General features: G+C 40.9%; 1 protein-coding gene across 1 annotated transcript in view; it reads left to right on the forward strand.

Annotated features, from left to right (window-relative positions):
• Positions 1 to 4,840: 4,840 nt before the first annotated feature.
• Positions 4,841 to 15,189, forward strand: part of ACP5 (acid phosphatase 5, tartrate resistant) — a 442,332-nt gene continuing 431,983 nt past the window's right edge. Inside the window, exon 1 of the mRNA XM_044084644.1 lies at positions 4,841 to 5,044. The gene's annotated coding sequence lies outside the window, so the exon portion shown is untranslated. The remainder of the gene's footprint in view (positions 5,045 to 15,189) is intronic.

Raw genomic sequence — 15,189 nt, forward strand, 5'->3', positions numbered from 1 at the left:
TAGCCTGTACTTCAGAGGAGTAGATGTCAAACAGGAGAGGACCCAGGACTGAACCCTGTGGTACTCCACTTGTCACTGGCTTGAAGTCAGAGTTGGAGTCTGCTACTTTCACAGTGTGGGTTCTGTCACTGAGCCAGTTGGCAACCCATCTTGTGACATAGGGATTTATACCTAGTTTAGTGGGTTTATCTATAATTCCAGAGTAGGGGATGGTGTGGAAAGCCTTGGCAAGATCTAGATAGGCTGTGTGAACCACCTTTCCCTCGTCTACGACTTTGGTGACTGCTTCAAAGAAGTCTCTCAGGTTTAGGAGACATGATCTGCCTTTTACAAACCCGAACTGGGTGGGATCCAGAGTTTGGAGATTACCAATGTATTTGTTTATAAGTTCCATGATGATGCGTTCCATGGCCTTGCAGACCAGGCTCGTCAGGCTAATGGGGCGGTAGTTGCCGGGGTCTGTGGTGGCTCCCTATTGTGAAGTGGGATAACTGTTGCTGTGTGCCATTCAGCGGGCACAAAGCCTGAGGTGAGGCTATGATTGAATATGGTACTTAGGTGGAGTGCCATGGAGTACCAGTTCATTCTGTAGTTCTTGTAGAACGCAGCGTGGGATGTTGTCTGGTCCCGTGGATGCTGTGTTCCTGGCTTTGGAGAGTGTGTTTTTTACCTGTGCAGAAGTGATTACAGGAACTTTGCATTCTTCCGGTATAGAGATGGGCTCTTTAGGGGGTGAGAGGGGGGTAAAGTTAGCATTGAACCTATCTGCCAGGATGTTGGCAATATCAGTTGGGTCTGTATATTTAGTGCCATTGTGCTGTAACTCAGAGCAGATCCAAGTGCCATTGAGATTCTTGACATAGCTATAGAATGCTTTGTGGTTGTCTTTAGAATCAGTGGCGATTTAGCTTTGGAGGATTTTATCAGGGATCGCAGCTTCTTACTGAGGCTGATCAGGGAGCTCCCTCCACTCATGGGATTTTACTTTTTTTGCAACAGTTTCTTCCTTCTGTTGTACAGTTTGTTTATGGCAGGGGACCACCAGATTGACTTCCTTTTTTTGGAGGATGGTGTCTTGGTTCTGTTTGGGATAGCACGATCCATGCACTTGTGTAAGTGCTTATAAAGTGCAATTGTGTAGGATTCAGTAGTCGTAACTGTATTGTCCATCTGCATGGGTGTCATGAAGTTCACCACATCTGTCTTAAGAAGCATGAAGTTGGCTTTGGAGAATTTTTTTACCATGGTTTCCTTAATGGGGTGGGGGCAAGATGTGGATATCTAGGGTAATTAGCTTATGGTCGGATCGGACCAATGAGGCGTTGACTTCAGGTGTGGAACACTCATGTTGGTAATGACTAGATCTAGGATATTGCCCCTGGTGGGGGTGTAGATAAGTTGATCCAGGGCATTGGAGTTTATGAATTCCAGAAAGCGTTGAGCGAAGGAGTTGGTACACGAGTAGTTTTCCCAGTTAATGGTGGGGTAGTTGAAATCACCCATTATTAGGGTGTTTGGTTGAACCCTAATATTTTCCAGTACATCAAGGACAGAGGAGTGGGAATACTGGGGCCTGGTGGGGGATCTGTATCAAGCCACAATTTGGATTGCAGTTTTGCTCAGTTAGTTGCACTTTGATAACCTCGGCTGCATTATGCTAAGCAGCTAGCCTGGAAGTGTGGATATCCTTAATGAATATGGACACACCTCTGCCTTTTGGGTTCTGGTCCAGGTTACATAGCCAAAAAGTGTGGTATGAGTTCTAGCCTGGCAGTGCAGGGGTGCTCTATGGAGTGACTTGAGTGAGTGCATTTTGAGATTTAGACTTCTGGCATTGAGTAGCATCACCCTCAGTTTTTGCTTGCCTGTTCCTGTTACGATGGTGAATTTGTCATTTGAATCTTGCCTAAAAAAGGCACTATAGGGCCTTCATTCTTTAATTTCTGTCTCACTGAAACTGCCTGGGACCTGAATGGCATTTACATTTAAAAAAGATGACAGAAAATGAATTATCTGAACCAATTATATTTAGCGTCTACGTTTAAACTGAGTGCTTGAGTGGTCTGGTGTACAAGCAGTGTTGTATCATTAGCACAAATGGGCTGTAGGTGATGGCTGTCTAGTGTTAGGGAGTTTATGAACATAATAGAGTACTGACACAAGAAGTGAGCCCTATGGTACTCTGAGAGGTCTTCTTTAGGGCAGGAGAGAGTTTCTTTGTAGTGCTTGAATGAATGTAGCTGGGTAGTCATTTTGTGACCATGCAATAGTCTGCTGCATACTATTAAGAAGGAAACTGTCCATTGTGGTCCTGCCCAATGATGTGAGAATGTTATGGACACATTTCTGTGGGGTGGATTACTAGAGTTCTTGAACAGGCATGGTATTGCTCATGGGCATCCATATGCTTTACGCAGCAGTAGTTTTGTTATCCAGATTGCTCCATTTATGTGATTGAACCTCTACTTAGTTTTACAAAGGAAGCCCTGAGGGTGTATGTCAGGATTTAGTATGCCCTTAGATACCATAATGTGAAGGAGGCAAGTGGAGAAATTTTTTGAAACTGGTGGGGACCAAAATTATTATATAGTGACAGAAATGTAAGAAGGGTAGGGCAAAGGTGCAGCTGCCACAGGGCAGGATCCGCATGTGGAGGTAGGGCAGGAGCACAGTATCAGTGCTGATAAATGCAGGTGCTGCAGTTGGATCTCTGCTGAAGCAGCAAGGTGAGTTGACAGTAGTATGATAGTAACACTTATTTTAATGTTTTTTGTTACAGTAAGCACCTTTGTACAGGAGCAAAACAGTGCTTCTTTTAATGCTCAACTTTGAGTTAAGGCGGTGCTAGTTTAGGAAGTTGCAAAGGGTTCCAGACGAGCTGGTCAGAGGTCTGTGTGGCAAAGAGGCTGCATGGCACATGGAGGAGTTGAGGGGGGCATCATTCTGGGAACAAACCAGATGAACTAGCTACAGTTCTTTGAGACAAGGAGACGGAGTGGTACGTAGAGGAAGAGTCCAATGAAAAGGTACTATACAGTAAGTGTTACAGGGTGGGGTTTACTGATTGTGACTGGGCCCATTTACCATATTTGTGTCTGTTATTACATTGGGTTTGTTGAACAGTATTACAATATTTGCCTGTTTCACTGATTGACAAGATTGGTATGTTTCTGATAGACTAGACAGGGGTACAGAAACTAGCCTTCAGCCCTCAAAAATCTGGGACTTGACAAAGAAAATTGGAAAATTGTGGTTTGTTGGGGAGGGAGTGATAACATGCATGTTGTGAAGGGGAAGCCGAGAGATTATAAAATGAAAAGAATCTGGGGTCACAGTAGCTCCTTGGCTGAATCACATGTTGTAGTAAGAGTTATGGTGATTGCCATCTGGATGGTGGGTAGGTTACTGCATTATTCCTACCAATTACATTAGTTAGTGATCTGTGCAATGGTGTATGCAGTTATGTAAATTGTATGCTGGATAGTTGCCCACCTTCCAGCCTGACCTCTAATCCTCTTAGTCTACACTTTACCCTATAACTGCCCCCAGATCATATGACATAATGTCCCACATCATCCTTTGCTGAGGCACCTTTCTGATAAACATATCCTTTCTAGGTAGGAGAGTACTAGATGCACATGCCTTCATGCTTGTCTGTGGTGCTTGATGCTGCACTGTGCTGTGCTTGAGACTGCTGTGTAATACCTGCCATGAGTCACTAGTAACACAGAAGAACCAATACAGTATTTCCTGCACTGCGTTATCTGTAGGCAAGTGGAAAGGGTCAAACTGAATGAAAGATTTTCCTAAAGTTCTTTTTAAATCTCCTCCTCCTGCACAGTGGATGGTAGAACTTTGTGACCAGAGATGGTGATGGGGTTTCGAAATGTGTTGGATTTCGAAATGTATTGGAAATAGCATGTGGTAGAAGTAGGTTGGAATCAGAGTAGCTGGTAGAGCGGAAGGTCAGCACATGGTGGCTTTCTCCAGCTGTCCAGATGATGTGGTACACTATACGTACATTTTTTTTCCCTACCCCTTCTCACAGTTGACATTTGTTTCACCACGAGGTATTTGCAGTCAGTTTTACCCTTGTCCTTACAGATCTCCATTATTGAGGCAGCATGCTGCCATTAAACTGTATTGAATATACAGCCTTGCACTAGATAGAAGGCTAAAGTACTAATGCAGAACAGTAAAATGTGTGAACACAGATGTGGTGTAGCAAAGAGAAAATGGAAAACATTTGCATATAAATATGAGTTGGGTTTGAGTCCTACCAGTTCTGCAAACGCAAGTTAACCTGTGAACCACATTGTATTTCAGCCTTGCCCCACCTAGAAATCTATAACTGGATGGGACCTTGTAGTGGCAGAATGGGTGATCATTTCTGAAGGACAGTAGTCAAGAAAATTGTGTGCCATCTCAAGCAACTCCTCTGCTTAAAAAGAGATAATCTGCAGTGGTACACTGTCCAAACATTAAGACGCCTAAGTTAGATTCTGCCCACAAACATAGCTGTCGCAGTAAACAGACTTGCCCAGTAAAATGCCACCGATAGAAGGATCTCCCATGTGTTTTTCAGCTAAGTTAAAATAAAGCTGCCTGAGTGCAGTTTGACGTGCGTTTTGTAATGCCTGTTGTACTTTTATGAAAGCTGAGCCTGTTTTGGGCAAGATAAAGAGTTAAGAAATTCACTTTGCATTTTGAGTCCTGATAAGTCATGTGATTTTTGTTTTTGAAAGCAGAATGGAATGCTAGAGAGATGAGTAACTTGCACATCAGCAGAAAATGTCTGGGGCTTTTTTTGTTGACTAGCATTTTCCTGTTGCATCTCCATTTGAGTACAGTGGAGGGAGGACTAGTTCCTTCTTTCAGCTAACAATAAAAGCTTTGATTCTTGTAAATTTAGATGTAAAAGAATGTAGTACCTGTTATAGCCAAGAAAGACTTAGGGAAAGCTACACGTCTGTTGCTCTTGTTTTAGTGAAGTGGTGCAAGGACAAGAGGTTTCGTACCACAAGAACTTGATTAAGAAAAGACTGTAAGTGTGTGTAGCATTTCTTTGTTACAGCAGTTGTCTCTAAGATGTACGTTCTTTTCTAGACTAAGTTGGATTTTTATATGCATTTTTTGATGAAGAGCACAATATATATTTTTTATTGGTCTCATTACATGACAAACCTAGAATTTAGTGGTTATAATGGTAAATGTCAAGTGCCTCTAGGTTAGATTCTCTATTAAACCTGCATTTTAGTTATTTACTGAAAAAGTATTGCATTTATTTTTTGTTTTGTTTTATTTTATTGTATGTATTTTATGTATTTGTTAACTGGGTGGGTGAACTTTCAGAGCCTTTTCAGCCACAAGTATAAGATTAAGTACAGTAGTGAACTATTTAGTGTAGCTGATCAAGCAGTATGGTTTTGGGAGGGCTAAACAGACCAGTTAAAGCTTCAGCAATGACAAATTCCACCTGAAGAGTTAATTGTAACATGGCAGCCTCCACGTGAGAGGCTAAGCCTCCACATTCCCCTTTTCTGACTCCACAGTTGTAAAGAGGCAGTACCACACAAATAATCACTGACAATGAGAACTGGTTTTCTACTGGGAACAAAAATCAAGGTGCTCAGCATTGGAAAGTTAGTTGGTTACATTTTGTTTACTGGATTAGCCGTACTGGGCAGAGTCCAGATTCAGAGGAGACCGAGTTTAAACCTTATCTATTTTACCATTAACAGAATATAGGGTAGCGTTGTTGATTTCTTAAGGTTTTTTTTTTTTTACATTTCTTGTTCCATTAATGTGCTTTTGGCCAAGTAAATTCACACTGCTATTTCTTTAGATCACTAAATCCAGTGTTGGGCAAACTGAACTGGGGCATACTGTTTGCTTTCTGATAATGGATTACTAGATTATGACAGTTGAAAACTATTTACTCCAGTCTGTGTGCTTGTATTTCTGGTCCAGCTGTGATGCATATCTGTTGTATGTACCTCGTCTCTGGCAGTGAGACCCCACCTCTTGTTACTCTGCTGTGTTCTGTACAGAAACCAATACTGTGGTACTGTGTATTTTTTCCTGCTGTGTTTTCTTGCATTTTACTTTGCCCAGGGTCTCATGCTTCAGATTATTGCACTTTGTTTATGAAAACCAGTTTAGAATAAATCATTCAAAATTCATCAAGGAATGATTAAGTCATGGTTAATATACTAACAAACGTAGGATCTTTCTTCTCTCCACCCATGGTTATATCTTGTATAATTAATAAAAACAAATAATACCACTTCCTTCTAGGATAAAAACACAGTCTGGCTTTATTAAGTGCTTTCATCTGTTAAAATGAATTAGACTTTGTCAGAACTCATTCGTTCGTAAAAATGCACTGATTTAAAAGGTCACACCAGTTATATTTAGAGCTGACAAATCAACAAAAACTGATAAAAACATTGTTATTATGTAAATTGTTTATAACACTGCTTTTGTGTACTTGGGGCTATAAAACAGATGGGGCTACCAGGCAGAGTAGCCGCAGTAAACCTTAGCTGCCACTACAATCCTGTTTTGTTTTGGAGGTTATTTAAATCTCTTCCATGAGCAGTCACTGTGCCATTTAATTGACTATGAAAAGCAAGATTATTTTGAGGTTGTTACAGATCAAAAATGCTTGTAACATTAGTAAGAGATTTACCACTTATAAAGATGTTTAAATATTCTGTGTGAAATATTTTGTCTTTACATTGTAAAGATTGTTGCAATTCAGGCAGATAGCATTGAGCTGTGAAGATCTAGTGCTTATACCACTCTCTGTACCATTGAGAATTTGCCTGTTCCTGCTTTCTTTAAGGTACAGGAAATGGCAGATGTTTTAAAAGCTCATCTTCCACCTGTATTTCTCATGTGAAGATGTGATTTTTCCTACCCAACCTTCATGCCGCTTGTTTTTTCTGTAATATCCCAGAGCTTTGTGCTTCAGAATAATAGACTGCATTACCAAAACAACCTGGAACAAATCGTAAAACATTCAGCTAGCAATGGCAATTTCTTAGATATCATGCTAGCAAAACTTAGTATATTTTCTTCTTCCCGTCTGTAATTATACCTTCTGTAATTAACATCATCATTAACTTCAGAGTAAAATAAAACTTTTATCCTAAATAAATCATCACTCTTTGACTTTATCTGTGGAAATTGTAATGCAGTAAATGACGTACTTATGAAAATGAATTGGTATGCTCTTTTTAATGATGCAAGCAAGTGTTGTCAGGATTCTTTTGTCAAGTTTCATGATATTTACTTCTGCATTCATGAACACGTACTCGTAAGACGAACATACTTTGGTATCACACAATGGATAAGATGCACAATATAAGTATTGGGACTGCTTGGCTTTCAAAGACTACCCTAATCGTAAAATAAGTATAGATGAAATAATGTGTAATAAATTCTTTATCAAATCTTCCTGATTTAACCAGGAACTCGGCTTATCAAACATTGAAAGAAGTGACAAGATATTAAATGAAACTGGACACTTATAAAATAGAAACCGTTTATGTAACATGTTTCAATAGACAATGGATTGCTCACCTAATCAAAGGATGTAGCAAATTAGCTTGAAAAAAATAATTGTGAAAACTTTAGTATAAAGGAAATACTTTGTCTTCAACAATGGGATATAACACGTATTTAATTATCAAACATAACTGCTGCCACAAATAGTTAAAAACAAAAAAAGTATGTTCCGTGGAGTAAGTCAGTGTACCTGGTGGTTTCCTGTACAGAATCAAAGAAAATCTAATTAAACTCCCCATCTTTTATGATGTTGGCATGTGAACATATCCCTTACATATGGTAGTGGGCTGTAGCGGTATTCTTTCACAGAGGAAGGGTCATATCAAGCCCAGAGAGTGAGCCCTGCCATCCTGACTAGTAATCTGTAAAGTTATGGAAAAAGTAATAATGGAGCTTATCCAAAATTATACAGACTTCCTACATCTGTTAGGTAACAAAATAGTATGATATGTTAAGGGAGAGATTACTTTTTGAATCATGTTACTCTGTTTGAAGAGGTAACCATAGCAGCTGATTCAGCATGGACAGTATGTACTGCTTATCTCGACCTGGCTAAGGCATTCATCACTGTTCCACGTAAGGGAATATTTGGCCAGTTAAGAAGCATTAAATGCCAGCTTATATGTAATCCTGGTTAAGTAACAGAATGCAACAAGTCAGGGTGTGGATGACCTTACCTGTCTGTCCTGACAGGAATGACAATGGTGTCCCATGGGACTGTGTATTAATACTACTGCTTTTTGGACGGCTTTCCTCTAAAAGTGAGGAAACAGACTGTGAATGACCAGGCATGTTCTTGACTGCAAACTGGATAACTTTATCAGCTTTAACTGAAATTAATTTATCTAAAATGGTCTAGAAAACATGCTAACCTGGGGCACTAGTAATGACCTCACTTTTAATGCTCATAAATTTAGCACCATTAAAGCTGGCTAAAAGGATGTACATTTTTGTATAAGATAAATTGTCAAATCCTAAAAACCACTAGATGTAAATGTCTAGGGAATTACTATATAAAGTCTAACCAGTGGGCAATATAGCTATTAATTCCAGGCATATTGTTATACCACTTTGTATCTCATGGATACTCATTAACACTGCTCTGTAGCCTTCAAACAAACCATATAAAAGATGTTAAAAATTAATAGGGATTCCTGGTAGGAAAAAATCATAAGACTGCAAAACTTGAACTCTTCCATAAAGCCTCAGGACAATTTACTTAGAGATGGCCTCTGCTTATTGTTTGACTCACCATTGGGAGAATGCCAGGGGGACCCTAGTAGTAAAATATCAATAAAAGAAAATGATAGATGCATTAAACAATGCCTTCCAGCAAACATCTTGCAGTAAGCTTCCCCTTACCATTAGAAAGTTTTAGTCATTAATATCCATCAACATTTTAATATCTGTTAGTATAATATTGGGTGAGTCATTGACTTCCTTAAAAAAATAATATATAAATACATAGGGGAAGTAGAAAATATCGTCATGGGGTTACAGTGCTCAAGCTTTTTTTCTTGAGGCCATTTGGTCAGTTAGTCATAGGGTGTCTGTCAGTCATACTTATAGAAATAATAATATTGCAAGGTCTGAAAATTCAAGCTCTCCCTTTCAGCACTGCCACCTAATTTAAAAAGACATAATAAGACATTGTCTTCAAGTAGCAGAGTTTGTAAGTGTTTCTTCTTTCTGTTTTTATCGTCCTTTGCAGCCTTAAGTTTGTATTACTTGTGGGAAGGGGTAGTTATCAAAACAAAGTCTGCAAACATGGATTTAAATCCCAAGCAGTCAGTGTGGCATGCAGGAAATGGTTTTGTGTGTATGCATTCATAATACTGTGTGCATGTATGTGTGCTTGTGTATAGAAATACGTGGGGTATTTTGTTTAGTAAATGAAATATCTTTTACTGTAGGTTTAGGGAAAGTAAAATACATTCCTTAATCTTACAGTGCAAGATATTTTATTTATTTAACGTAGACCCCCACATACTTCATTTATCCATTTTTCTGTGTTCTACCCATCCTTTTAGCAGTAGCCAGATCTTAATGAATTCACAATGTACAAAGCAATCCAAATTCTAGAAATTGCCTATTCCTTCAAATTGGAAGGAGTTATCTTTGTTCTGCTACTAAAGTTCAGTGAGTGTATTAGTGCAATCAACAGTTTGGGCACAAACAAGTCATGCTTGCACCATTGTATGATGCTACATGCTTAGGTAAACAGTGTAAATCTTTCTGGCACCTTAACTTTTATACTGCTTCTTAGATTTCCCAAAGTTGTGCTTTTCTGTCAAATTCAGCTGAGGCTTATCCCTGAGCCCTTAAATTTTATTCTGATCCTTTTGGCAAAGAATTTAATGTTTTTTTTTTACTCTGGCTGTTATCTGTGTAGGTTTTGATAACAGCTTCTTCACTATAACCTATGCATTGGTCACAAATTTCTTTACCAACCAGAATCATGTCCCTCATTAATTCCCTTAATCTTACCTGTACATTTCATTCTTATAGTCAGTTCCTAACCAAGACTGTAATGGCTTTTAATCATGGACACTCAGACTTCTCCTCTTCAGCTGTTGAAAAAACTGGAATTCTACTACTGCCACTTCTTTTGGCTTTTCCCAGTTACAGGTTGCCACAGCGGAACAATGGTCCACAGAATGATTGGCAGTGGAGGTTTACAGTGTTCAGTTGCCAGCTCGGCACCCAACCTTCGACAGAAGGAATGCACACACACACACACACACACACACACACAGTCACACCTACGGCCAATTTAGAGTGTCCAATCCACCTACAACATGTCTTTGGGATGTGGGAGGAAAAAGGAGCACCTAGAGGAAACCCACACAACTGCAGGGAGGACATGCAGACACCGCAGAGACGGTACCCCAGCCGAAAATCAAACCGGGAACCTCTTGCTGTGAGGCGGCAATGCTAGCTGCTGCACCACCATGGCTGCCCTGGAATTCTACCACCACTAACATTGCAAATTCTTTCAGTGTATCCTTAAGGTTTTTTTTTTCTTTTCTTTCAGCCTGGGTATGTCATGGCCTCCTTAATCTGACCCTCTTGTAAAACACCTTGATTTCCCCTAAAGGTTGCAGCTGTCTATATGTTTCTGGTGATCTAGAGCTGTGTGTGTGTGTGTGTGTGTGTGTGTGTGTGTGTGTGTGTGTGTGTGTGTGTGTGTGTGTGTGTACGCGCATTTGTGTCTGTCTGCATATAATGTTTTTCTCTTCTTGTAACAGTTGCAGTATTGGCTCAATGTGTTGTCTGCTTAAGAATATGGTAAATCAGTCTGTTATTCATTGATAATGCTTACATATTTGAAAGTGGATGATTGTATGTCATTTGTTATTCTGTAACTGAGACTGTTTCTGTTGTATTCTGTGAATGCAATACTTCACTGCTGTCTGCTTAATGCAATGGGTTCATGTAATGCTGTGCTCCATTCTGTTTATTATAATGTGTTCAGTAATTTGCCAGGACGTCCTATCATTGTATCTATGAATATGTGTTACTATGTATATTTTAATGTGTTCATACATGTCTTTTCTTCCTGGGAATCCATTGAAAATGGGTCCTGCCCAGTGAAACTACACAGGAATTGTGTAAGGCTTATGCTTGGAAGTAATGAAACCAAAATGTGTACTCCTACTTAAGGAACACAAATCTGACTCCATGCTCAAACTAGTATGATACTGTGCACCATAGTAAACCTTTGCTGTCTGGTGGATTGCAGGTGACCTGCCTACCATGCATCTGTCCACAGTTTTTGGGAGCTGATGCTCACACCAGAACTTGACGGTATCACATTATTTCTCCAAACATTAAAGCTACTGTTTTTTTTTTTTTTTTAATCCCATCTGCTCAACTGTCCCAGTGCCCTCCCCCATTACCATTGCCCAGTTGTGACACATTCTTTTGTCCTGAGGGAGTCAGCCAGGCCCACAGACTGAACTCACTAAATCCAGATCCATTGGCTCCAATAGACATTCCAGCTTCCCCAGGACAAATTGAAGCTCAAGTCCAGTCCCCTTCTTGAGGTGAGAGTCAAAGCTCCTTCATTCCTGAGATTAAGATTGCTGGCTAGACCCTCTCTGAGTGGGAAGAGTTGGGTAGTAGAGAGTGGATCAGTTAGTCTGTCAGGTGGATCTTTTCGGAGCTCTTAAAGTCCCTTCAATAGCATCAAGGTATGCTATAACTGCTAGTCTTGGGGAAGAAGCATGCAAGCTTTCCCATGTTACTGCCAGTGACCTGTGTGGCAGTGCCACAACAGCATGTCGTATCCAGGCCAAACTCCATGGCGGCATTACCCAGTTCTCCCACTGCATGTAACCCACATGGGGAGCTAAGCTGCTTTTCTCCCCTAGGACTGATTGACTTAAGGCTTGATCATCTTATCATCCCAGTTCTGCCTCCATCTCTTTTGCCTTTTAGTCAAAAAAGAATGATCACGTGGGCCACAGTTAGGGCTTTATTCCTCTATCATGGGAGCAGGGCTAGGGCTACTATTCAGGTATGCACTTGCCAGAATCATTGGAGGTGATGATCTCGCAGACAGGCCTGCCTTACAGTCTACACGTGTAACAGAGACATTTTAAAAATAATGTAGCCATATCTTTGTGTGTGTGTGTGTGTGTGTGTGTGTGTGTGTGTGTGTGTGTGTGTGTATGTATATATATATATATATATATATATATATATATATAAAAAATGTATTTATATAAAATGTATTTATATAAAACTATACAAGTACATACAAATGTACATGAAACCATCTGTGTACATGTACACCGCTTCCCTTCTGTCTCTCTGCCTTTTGGTGTGTGCTTATCCCTCAGAACTGGGCATTGATATCACTCCTTGTTTCTGAAGTGCATCTCAAAATGTGAAGCCACTTGTCATGCATTACTGTGAAAGGCGTACCAAGAGTAACCAAGCACAGAGCCCAGGATCAGGAGTACTGCTGTGTGCCACATACACACTGTATAGGCTTTGGCTGTTGTTCTTCAGGTCATAAAACATAATATGCCACATTCGATAATGCATTGCCCGGTGTTAAACAGAAGTGCAGTAGGTTCCCAGTCCATACATGTCTGGGCAACTTGTGCTGTAACTGCCCTGGATGGTGGTATCAGTGATGTTGTGCAACACAGATAACCACAACAACGTAGATCTTCTTCATGATTCATATCTGTACACATCTACATGTTTGGGTTGATGCATCAGAGGATATAGGTTCATAGGTTCATAGGTTCATACTAGGCTATCTGCCCGAGGGCATTTACAAGCCTAGCCCATAGTTTTGTGGCTTACGCCACCCCTTTAGTATGGGGAACTATACCCATTATTTTGCTGTGCCTCTGTTGAGCAGTGACACTGAGGTAATCCCTGGGGTATATCTGCGATCTCCCATCCATTGGTCAAGATTTCTCTTGAACAAGGCCAGCAAGGTGCTCTGCCTCACATATACCGGGATTTTATTCCACAGCATAGGGAGTCTTTGGGTGATGAATCTATCCCTCCAGCACGTCCTATTAATAGCCGTGTCGAGGTTTAAGTCTCCCGCCTTGTGGCTCTGACGGATCTAGATTTTTGAGGTGAAGCATATTCATCAAATCTGGGTTTGACATGGCCTTGTATGTTAGGCAAAGGTCACCTCTGAGTAGCGTGCGACTGAATAGAGCTGGAGTTCTTTCAGTCGGGCAGCATAGGACAGATGTTTGAGACCCTTTATCCTTTTGGTGAGGAACTTTGTGGCCTCTCCAGCTGCTGCAAGTGTCGGGTCAGATACATTCGAATGGGGCATTGTACTCAATCATTGGTCTGATGAGTGATGAGTATAGGAGACTATGACCTCCCTTGATCTAGATGAGAATCCCTTCATGATAAGGTGGGCAATGTAGAAGGTCTTCCTAACTACTTTAGCTACATGGGTGTCGAATGACAGACTACTATCAACCTGGGTCCCCAGGTCCCTGATAACTTCTTCTTTGCTCAGTGGATTGCCACCTATTTGGTAGCTAGGGGTAACCTTGTTTTTCCCGAAGGGTATGACTATGCATTTTTTGGCATTTAACTTTAGGCCATGGCTCTGGCACCAGTTATCCGTTTCTGTGAATGGCGCCCAGTTTGCAGTCATCTGCAAACTTTGTCAGCCATAACCCTCCTGTGTTTGCTTGTACTTCGGAAAAGTAGATGCCAAACAAGAGTGGGCCCAGGACTGAGCCCTGTGGTACACCACTTGTGACAGGCTTTGAGTCTGACATGGCGCCAGCAACTCTGACCCTGTGGGTTCTGTCACTCAGCCAGTTTGCAACCCATCTTGTGATGTATGGGTTAACATTTAAGCTGATGAGTTTTTCAATGATACCCGAGTGGGGTATTGTATCGAAGGCCTTCGCCAGATCGAGGTAGGCTGTATGGACTGCCTTTCCCTCATCAATGGCTTTGGTGACTGTTTCGAAAAAGTCAACCAAGTTTAGAAGGCATGATCAGCCTTTGACAAAGCCAAACTGGGATGGATCCAAAGTCTGCAAATTCCCTATGTCTTTATTTATGAGGTCCATTATGATCCTCTCCATGGCTTTGCAGATAAGGCTTGTCAAGCTAATGGGCCGGTAATTTCCAGGGTCGGTGGAGGCACCACCTTTGTGAAGTGGGACCACAGTTGCAGTGCGCCACTCCCTGGGTTTAGGATTCTCCCTCCTATGTTTAGGATTCTGCTGCAGAAAGCTACTGCCAATATATGGCTGCAAGTGCTTCCTTGACTGTGAGATGTGATTTCTTATGATCATATTTTCACTATTCTCAACTTTTCTGCTGTAACAAGAGCATTGTTCACAGAAGAATATAGCATACAATAATTATTTCTTACATCAGTAGTCTGCATATTAAGACAGAATGCAGTTCTGTCTTTGAATCACACACTGAGCATTTCTATGGCTGATATAGCTTTGGATGTGCTGCCATTCTTGATGTGTCCGCTGACAATCTAACCCTGCCTCCTGGCAGCACAGTTGGTCTGTTCATTCCCTGGATGCAAGGGTACTGTGGGGCAGTCATTCCTTTGAGGCAAGAACCAGTTGAATTTAGGAGCTGTCATTTGCACATTACCTTCACCTATTTCTTTCCCGCAGCAGCTTTTGAGTACAAGTGCTGTTTGCTAAATGCACGTGTGCTATCACACATGCTAACCATCTTACAAGGGAACATCACAGCTGCTAACTTCTAGGATCATTGCTGCAGGTAATACACCTGCAGTGCTGCACGCGTCCTCAGTGCAGTGAGGTGACCTATGTATGATTCCTGTTCCAGCATGGGTGAATTGATGTCAGATGCTCACTCACATCAATTGATGATGGTTAGTGACTCGACCATTATCTGCTCCTCAAACACTCTCCCACCTACAACAGATAACCCAAGAAGCCTTTTCCTTCCCTGAACTGTGGCTGAACAATTCACAGCTCCTACTCAACCCTAATGAAACCAAATTTCTCTTTACCCCCAGAACACTCACACCTGAAACAAATAACTTTAATAACACTTCACTAAATAAGACCACTATTGAAGTTGTCCCTCATACCAAGCTCTTAAGAATTACAATAGATGAAA

This window comes from Protopterus annectens, chromosome 9.part0 (genome assembly GCF_019279795.1).
Source record: "Protopterus annectens isolate FY-2018-M chromosome 9.part0, PAN1.0, whole genome shotgun sequence".
Classification (NCBI taxonomy): domain Eukaryota; kingdom Metazoa; phylum Chordata; order Ceratodontiformes; family Protopteridae; genus Protopterus; species Protopterus annectens.